The following is a 10,539-nucleotide window of genomic DNA, read 5'->3' on the forward strand; positions in this document are numbered from 1 at the left end:
TTTTATTTATTTCTACTATTACTTTGGGGTTATAGTATTGTTAATTCTCCCGTGCCTTTACGTTGCAATACGTATTGATATACACAGTTTGTAATTTATTTGTTGTTGTCGAGCTTTATATTTTCTTTTATATTCAACAGTTCCATACTTCTGTTTCCTCTTCCCGACTTCGAGTCAAGCGAATAATGGTCCGGAATTCATAGGTATGGATTTTGAAATAAACATAGTTAATGTTCTAAGAAGGAAATAGTAATTGCACGATCTTGATTTGGTAAGTTACCAGAATGTCCGAAAAGATAGAATTATCAAGGAGATATGTTCTTAATATGTTTGGAGATTGGGTAGAATGTAAGAGTTGTGTAACATGGCACATGATGACGTTATGATCTGTGAATCATTATGTTCCATTTAGAAACTCGGCATGAATTACTGTAATATAATCACGTTGATCAAGTGTCATTATATTATACTAATTCATGCTTCAGTTTCCAACACTAATTCAAAACATTCATATTTTAAACTCGAATTTTTCAGAATTTAGAAACTAACACGGTTTCTTTGATGTTGTAATGCAAATATTGTGAAGAGATGAATGATTTTTGATGAGGATAGTTGGGAATATATCTTCAGGAATATCGGAGATATTTATAATGAAAAATACGATGATATCTTAGAATATCTAAGATCAGGGAATGACGCGGAAAATCTGTCTGTGAAGGTTTAGAATAAGGAGTAAGGTTCTTACTAACGGTTTCAGCAGACACTGAATCATTTGAATCCTTTGAAGGTAGATTTCGTCATTGTGATTTGTCCACGACCTCCTTTATACTTTGCTCAATCCGTTTTCCAGTACCAAATTTTTCGTTCGAGCTTTTCCAATCTATTATTCTTTATTGTCAAACTTCTGACCGTAATTGTTGTCTACTGTCTTTACCACTTTATCAGTCTTTTCCAAAACTTAATAGCACTATTTCATAGACTGGAGCATTTTTCAGAAACTTCACATTTAAAATATATGTAATTCTTGGGGATAGACGTTGTATATATATATAACTGCCGAAATAGAAATGCTGCGAGATTTCAAAATACCAATTGTTGATTCCGCCCAAAGGGGTAACGAGTTGCTGGTACATCTGCTGATAATGTCGTGGAATATAAAAGGTTTCCTGGTAACAAAAGGGTAATCGTATGTATTACAGGTTATAATAAGGCTACTTCGAATGTAAAGTCGAGGTTGACTTGCTGAAACTGTGACAAAATTTACTATTTTGAAAAGGAATCGCAAAGTTATTTTTGCTAATAAATGCTAAAAGATTTAACGCAAATACGTGTTAAATTATGTCCTTGGTTTCGAGAGCTTTTCAGGTGCAAGACTGCGGGTAATGTGTGGTTGGATCATCATCTCGATTGTCCATTATTTGAAGTGTCTTCAGGAATTTCGAAGGGTTTGATCATAGATTGTAATTGTTAATATACTTATGATGTTTTATGTAACACCCTAGGCAAATCCCACATCGCCCACATACATGAGTGATCATGGGATTATAAGGTAATACCCACGCTTAAATGACACAACGCGTTTTGGGATCACAGGCTGAGTAGAAGTGCGAGTACGTTATGGTTAAGCGTGCTCGAGCGAGAGCACTACCAGGATGGGTGACCTCCTGGGAAAGTGCTTCTCGTGTGTGGTCGCCAAGAAAAAGCCGTGCGCCTGCGGGCAAAGCGGACAATATTGTGGTCATGTTAAGCTGGGGTGTTACAGAATGGTATCAGAGCCACTCATGTGCCGTTGGAGGTGGTGGGGCAAACCTCATCGAGGACGATGAGTCCCTGAGGGGGGGTGAATGTAACACCCTAGGCAAATCCCACATCGCCCACATACATGAGTGATCATGGGATTATAAGGTAATACCCACGCTTAAATGACACAACGCGTTTTGGGATCACAGACTGAGTAGAAGTGCGAGTACGTTATGGTTAAGCGTGCTCGGGCGAGAGCACTACCAGGATGGGTGACCTCCTGGGAAAGTGCTTCTCGTGTGTGGTCGCCAAGAAAAAGCCGTGCGCCTGTGGGCAAAGCGGACTTCATTAATTCTCTAGCATAGTTTTGAAGTCAAAGTATAGTTTTGAAAGATGTAAGAGTCATAAGAGTGATGTCTTCTGTTAAGTCTTGACTTGGATTTCGTTTTGTCGTAATCAAATTTGGATGAGAATGGTTTTTTTGATTTCTATGAAAGAATGTATATTATTGTGAAGGTAGTGAGTATAGTTGATGATTGTTGAATCAGAGTCGAAGAATATAATCATATTAATTGTGAATTTATATATCTCTCGGGTATTACCTACCCGTTAAAAAAAATTTCACAAGTAATGTTTTGTACCAGAGAATTTTATTACAATCTTTATGAAAATATATGTACATATATATCTTCTTCAGATGTAATCATGAATTTAATAAGTCAATATAATATTAGACTCATTTGATTTTCGGTTTGAGCTAGAATAAGTAATCTCTAAAACGATTAGGAACCACATATTCTTCACAGAATATTAATGAAGTTATGGATCAATACTTCATTATTTATTCTTATATATATTTCCTTAGTGAATCATGCTGATACTCATTGAACTCTTGCTAACTTCGCAAGATATGAATGTTGTTTCCCAGTAAGCTTCGAGTACATTGAAAATGAAAGTGTAAAATCAAACATATTATTGAATAATACACTTGGTTTATTATAAAACGAATTTCATTGAATTGAAACAGGGATTGTAGTTAACGATGATTAAGTTGCTGACGAAGGACGTGCATCATTGCATATTTGTAGTATGAATTTAAACGAGTAGTATCTACCCTTTTTCAATTCATACTTAATAGCTTAGTACGAAAAGATTTATTTTGGTTTCCGAATTCATATATATAAAATATTTATATAAATTCTTCAGAAGAATGAGTTAATACTTCATAACTCGTTGATGCAATATACGGGTTATTGATGATGTCCACAGTGATTCTTGAACTGGTGGAGCTTGTGATGTTAAAGTTGCTGACGATTCTAACGATGTTGACAGCACTGACTGTGTTGGTGAGGCTAAGGGTACTGCTGATGCTGTTGGTAAAACAAGTCTAGCTTGTTCCTTACGCATCATTCTTGTCGGGGTTTCTACTCTTCCTTTTATCATTTCTGTCCACTCATCTGATTTATGGTTAAGGCAGAAATAGGTAATCTCTATGTCTTTAGAGATTACATAATCACCATAGAATGTTTCTCCGATGAAGTTATGAATCAATACTTCATCGTTTGTTGTTGTTGGTACTTCTTGGTATCTATGGTGCGTGTGACGTTGATATCCGAGGTACGGATGGTGATATTGAGGCGTGTGATGCGGATGTGATTGTTGGTGGTGGTAATGATCCTGTTGATGTTGATGATGGTGATAACGTTGATGCTGGTGATGCTGCTGGTGCTTAGGGTATTGAGGCTTGCGATGTTGATGTTATTGACGGTACCGGTTATGCTGCAGATGGTGTTTGTAACCTTCGTACCGTATTCTCCAAAGCCACTACCCGAGTGCGAAGCTCGTTGACTTCTTCTATTACACCGGGGTGATTGTCGGTTCGGACGAGCGGATAAATAAAATCTAGAATTTGATGTAGTATATAATCGTGACGAGATACTCTGGAAATGAGAGAGAAAATGGTTTCTCGAACAGGTTTGCCGGTAACTGCTTCAGGTTCATCGTCAAGAGGGCAATTTGGTGGATGGAAGGGATCACCTTCTTCTTGTCTCCAATGATTGAGGAGGCTACGAACCCATCCCCAATCCATCCAAAATAGATGATGACTGATTGGTTGATCCATTCCGGTCACACTGCTTTCGGAGCTTGAGTGGTATTCCATATCGGAATCCGAGGGACTTCAACTAGTGACGAGTTCCATTTCGTATGATTGAATAAAGGATTTTTCGATATAAAATGATTTTTCGGCTATCGGGTGGTATTCTAATTATATAGAATATCCACATATATAGAACAAAAGATCTCATAGATTACGGAGGGATTTATGGAATATGTCAGACAAAGTTTACAGTAACAGATACGCGTAGATATGAATTAGCAAATATGTAGTGACCCGAACTTTTCCATGTTTATATATATTAATTGAGATTGATATTTACATGATTAAATGTTTCCAACATGTTAAGCAATCAAACTTGTTAAGACTTGATTAATTGAAATATGTTTCATATAGACAATTGACCACCCAAGTTGACCGGTGATTCACGAACGTTAAAACTTGTAAAAACTATACGATGACATATATATGGTTATATATATAGTTAACATGTTTTTATTATAAGTATGTATCTCATTAGGTATTTTAACAATGAGTTATATACATAAAAATGAGACTATTAATTTAAGAAACTCGAAAATGATATATATAACGATTATCGTTATAACAACGTCTTACTAGGTACATATGAATCATATTAAGATATTGATACACTTGGTTAATTATGTTAAATGATAAGTAAATATATTATTAAGTGTATTAACAATGAAATACATATGTAAAAATAAGACTACTAACTTAATGATTTCGAAACGAGACATATATGTAACGATTATCGTTGTAACGACATTTAACTGTATATACATCATACTGAGATATATTATATATCATAATATCATGATAATATAACAATTTAACATCTCATTTGTTATAATAAACAATGGGTTAACAACATTCAACAAGATCGTTAACCTAAAGGTTTCAAAACAACATTTACATGTAACGACTAACGATGACTTAACGACTCAGTTAAAATGTATATACATGTAGTGTTTTAATATGTATTCATACACTTTTGAAAGACTTCAAGACACTTATCAAAATACTTCTACTTAACAAAAATGTTTACAATTACATCCTCGTTCAGTTTCATCAACAATTCTACTCGTATGCACCCGTATTCGTACTCGTACAATACACAGCTTTTAGATGTATGTACTATTGGTATATACACTCCAATGATCAGCTCTTAGCAGCCCATGTGAGTCACCTAACACATGTGGGAACCATCATTTGGCAACTAGCATGAAATATCTCATAAAATTACAAAAATATGAGTAATCATTCATGACTTATTTACATGAAAACAAAATTACATATCCTTTATATCTAATCCATACACCAACGACCAAAAATACCTACAAACACTTTCATTCTTCAATTTTCTTCATCTAATTGATCTCTCTCAAGTTCTATCTTCAAGTTCTAAGTGTTCTTCATATATTTTACAAGTTCTAGTTAAATAAAATCAAGAATACTTTCAAGTTTGCTAGCTCACTTCCAATCTTGTAAGGTGATCATCCAACCTCAAGAAATCTTTGTTTCTTACGGTAGGTTATCATTCTAATACAAGGTAATAATCATATTCAAACTTTTGTTCAATTTCTATAACTATAACAATCTTATTTCAAGTGATGATCTTACTTGAACTTGTTTTCGTGTCATGATTCTGCTTCAAGAACTTCGAGCCATCCAAGGATCCGTTGAAGCTAGATCCATTTTTCTCTTTTCCAGTAGGTTTATCCAAGGAACTTAAGGTAGTAATGATGTTCATAACATCATTCGATTCATACATATAAAGCTATCTTATTCGAAGGTTTAAACTTGTAATCACTAGAACATAGTTTAGTTAATTCTAAACTTGTTCACAAACAAAAGTTAATCCTTCTAACTTGAATTTTAAAATCAACTAAACACATGTTCTATATCTATATGATATGCTAACTTAATGATTTAAAACCTGGAAACACGAAAAACACCGTAAAACCGGATTTACGCCGTCGTAGTAACACCGCGGGCTGTTTTGGGTTAGTTAATTAAAAACTATGATAAACTTTGATTTAAAATTTGTTATTCTGAGAAAATGATTTTTATTATGAACATGAAACTATATCCAAAAATTATGGTTAAACTCAAAGTGGAAGTATGTTTTCTAAAATGGTCATCTAGACGTCGTTCTTTCGACTGAAATGACTACCTTTACAAAAACGACTTGTAACTTATTTTTCCGACTATAAACCTATACTTTTTCTGTTTAGATTCATAAAATAGAGTTCAATATGAAACCATAGCAATTTGATTCACTCAAAACGGATTTAAAATGAAGAAGTTATGGGTAAAACAAGATTGGATAATTTTTCTCATTTTAGCTACGTGAAAATTGGTAACAAATCTATTCCAACCATAACTTAATCAACTTGTATTGTATATTATGTAATCTTGAGATACCATAGACACGTATACAATGTTTTGACCTATCATGTCGACACATCTATATATATTTCGGAACAACCATAGACACTCTATATGTGAATGTTGGAGTTAGCTATACAGGGTTGAGGTTGATTCCAAAATATATATAGTTTGAGTTGTGATCAATACTGAGATACGTATACACTGGGTCGTGGATTGATTCAAGATAATATTTATCGATTTATTTCTGTACATCTAACTGTGGACAACTAGTTGTAGGTTACTAACGAGGACAGCTGACTTAATAAACTTAAAACATCAAAATATATTAAAAGTGTTGTAAATATATTTTGAACATACTTTGATATATATGTATATATTGTTATAGGTTCGTGAATCAACCAGTGGCCAAGTCTTACTTCCCGACGAAGTAAAAATCTGTGAAAGTGAGTTATAGTCCCACTTTTAAAATCTAATATTTTTGGGATGAGAATACATGCAGGTTTTATAAATGATTTACAAAATAGACACAAGTACGTGAAACTACATTCTATGGTTGAATTATCGAAATCGAATATGCCCCTTTTTATTAAGTCTGGTAATCTAAGAATTAGGGAACAGACACCCTAATTGACGCGAATCCTAAAGATAGATCTATTGGGCCTAACAAACCCCATCCAAAGTACCGGATGCTTTAGTACTTCGAAATTTATATCATATCCGAAGGGTGTCCCGGAATGATGGGGATATTCTTATATATGCATCTTGTTAATGCCGGTTACCAGGTGTTCACCATATGAATGATTTTTATCTCTATGTATGGGATGTGTATTGAAATATGAAATCTTGTGGTCTATTATTATAATTTGATATATATAGGTTAAACCTATAACTCACCAACATTTTTGTTGACGTTTTAAGCATGTTTATTCTCAGGTGATTATTAAGAGCTTCCGCTGTCGCATACTTAAATAAGGACGAGATTTGGAGTCTATGCTTGTATGATATTGTGTAAAAACTGCATTCAAGAAACTTATTTTGTTGTAACATATTTGTATTGTAAACCATTATGTAATGGTCGTGTGTAAACAGGATATCTTAGATTATCATTATGTGATAATCTACGTGTGTAAACAGGATATCTTAGATTATCATTATGTAATGGTTTGTTTTAAAAATGAATGCAGTCTTTGAAAAACGTCTCATATAGAGGTCAAAACCTCGCAACGAAATCAATTAATATGGAACGTTTTTAATCAATAAGAACGGGACATTTCAGTTGGTATCAGAGCGTTGGTCTTAGAGAACCAGAATTTTGCATTAGTGTGTCTTATCGAGTTTGTTAGGATGCATTAGTGAGTCTGGACTTCGACCGTGTTTACTTGAAAAATGATTGCTTAACAAATTTTGTTGGAAACTATAACATGTGAATATTATGTGATATATTAATCTCTTAACGTGTTTGATATTATGTGTTAGATGTCTACCTCTAGAACAAGTCCCATTGACTCACCTAATAATAATGAAGAGTCAAATATAAATTGGAATGATTCGTGGACTGATTCACAAGTTCCCGAAGAGGAACCGGAAGAAGAGTCGGAACCGGAAGAAGAATCGGAACCGGATGAAGAAATAGAACCGGTGGGGGAAATAATAAAACGGTTAAGTAAAAGAAAATCCTCAACCAACCGACCAAGGTTAATTATGGTCAATGGTGTTTCCGCCAAGGAAGCAAAATATTGGGAGGATTACCAATTCTCCGATGAATCGGATTCCGACGAGAATTCCGATGATGTTATAGAAATTACCCCAACTAAATTTAAAAAGGCAAAAGAAACTAATAAGGGAAAGGGCATAAAAATAGAGAAATCTAATTCCAACCCCGATGAACTTTATATGTATCGTCAACCCCCGAAGTCCTTAAGTTATAACAATGACCCGGGAACCTCTAAACCACCAGGTTTTTCTAAACCGTTGTGGAAAATGACAGTTAGTATTAGGGGAACATCATATATCCCTAGAAACTTGGCAAAACGAACCAAAACCGAAGAAGAAGAAACGAGCGAGTCGGAATAAGATAGTTGTATTCGTGTGGTGTAATATATGTAATATAGTGTTCTTATGCTTTATGATATATGTAAAAATTGCTTGTATTAATAAGTATTTTTTTATGAATCTAACTCTTGTCTATTTTACAGTTTAAAAACACAAAATGGATAGACAACCCAATATTTTAAGAGACCTACCCGGAGACATGATTGATGAAATCTTGTCTAGAGTCGGCCAGAATTCCTCGGCATAACTATTTAAGGCGAGATCAGTTTGTAAGACATTCGAAGAACGTTCCAAGAATGTCTTGGTTTATAAGAGACTTTCGTTTGAAAGATGGGGGATATCACATTGGGAAACCTATAAGTTACGATGTGTTTACTTTGATGCATATATTGCGGGGAACCCAAATGCTATTTTACGCAACGGGTTAAGAAATTATTTTGACTCAATATATCCGAATATTGGACTTCGTGATTTAGAAAAAGCGGCTAACATGCAACATAAAGAAGCATGTTATGCTTACGGATTAGTAATGTTCGCTTCTCACCAAAGTGAGAACAAGAACATCGGGCTACAACTATTAAACAAAACGTTTCCACAAGTGACGGAGTCAGTAATTGGGGTAAGAAATGAGGTTTTTAGATTATTACGGGACTGTTGGACATTACGTAACCCTCGTCCCTTTGACGACGTTACAACACGCTGTCTTATCAACGGCCATAACGGTTATGTTCCACAAGACCAAGGATGGGAAGTAGTCCTAGTAAAACCAGAATGCATGACTTGTTTCTGGACGTATGAATTACGTGTCTTTATTGCCTTTGCTGAACGACTTGTGTACTAGCTAGAATTATCTTCACAACTATCTTGTATCAAAGTTATTGTGTGCTATATTTCATGCTTTATGTAAAATAAGCGGTATTGTAAGTTTGTAAAATATTGTATAAAAGTTTGAACGCGAAATATTATTATAATCAGTTTTTCATATAGAATTGTAGTAGTTGAATTGTATATTAGCTACTAAGTATGAACTTAACGGGTAGGTACTACCCGAATTTAAACTTATAAAACGCTAATATGAAGAAAAAGCTTTTATAAATGAGTTCATATTATGCTACGAAATACTATTAACTACTCTTAATATTCTGTATGATTAACTTATTCCATTTGACTATTTTGAAGGAAATGGCACCGACTACTCGACACACCGTGAATATGAATGAATAGGAATTCCGTACTTTTCTAGCTTCAAACATAGCCGCAGTACAGGCTGCGCTACATACCAACAATAACCTTGGATCTAGCAGTACAGGAAATCGTGTAGGATGCACCTACAAAGAATTCACTGCCTGCAAACCTTTGGAATTTGATGGAACCGAAGGACCGATCGGATTGAAACGGTGGACCGAGAAGGTCGAATCGGTATTTGCCATAAGTAAGTGTACTGAAGAGGACAAAGTGAAGTACGCTACGCATACCTTCACAGGTTCTGCGTTAACATGGTGGAATACCTATCTAGAGCAAGTGGGACAAGACGATGCGTACGCACTACCGTGGTCAGCATTCAAGCACTTGATGAACGAGAAGTACCGTCCCAGAACCGAGGTCAATAAGCTCAAGACAGAACTTAGAGGGTTACGAACCCAAGGATTTGATATTACCACGTACGAAAGACGATTAACAGAATTGTGCCTATTGTGTCCGGGAGCATTCGAAGATGAGGAAGAGAAGATCGACGCATTTGTGAAAGGATTACCGGAAAGAATCCAAGAAGATATAAGTTCACACGAGCCCGCCTCTATACAACAGGCATGTAGAATGGCTCACAAACTAGTGAACCAGATTGAAGAAAGAATTAAAGAACAGACTGCTGAAGAGGCCAATGTGAAGCAAGTCAAAAGAAAGTGGGAGGAAAATGGTGATAAGAATCACCAATACAACAACAACAGCAATTACAACAATAATCGCAACAATTATCCCAACAATCGCAACATCAATCGCAACTACAACAAACGGCCCAACAACAACAACAACAACAACAACAACAACAGCAACAGCAACTACAACAATCATCCCAACAACAATAATAACCGCAACAACAACAACAACAATCAGAAGCAGCTATGCCAAAGGTGTGAAAAGTATCACTCGGGGTTCTGCACCAAATTTTGCAACAAGTGTAAAAGAAATGGTCATAGCGCGGCGAAGTGTGAGGTCTA

The sequence above is a fragment of the Rutidosis leptorrhynchoides genome, chromosome 4 (genome assembly GCF_046630445.1).
Source record: "Rutidosis leptorrhynchoides isolate AG116_Rl617_1_P2 chromosome 4, CSIRO_AGI_Rlap_v1, whole genome shotgun sequence".
In the NCBI taxonomy this organism is placed as follows: domain Eukaryota; kingdom Viridiplantae; phylum Streptophyta; class Magnoliopsida; order Asterales; family Asteraceae; genus Rutidosis; species Rutidosis leptorrhynchoides.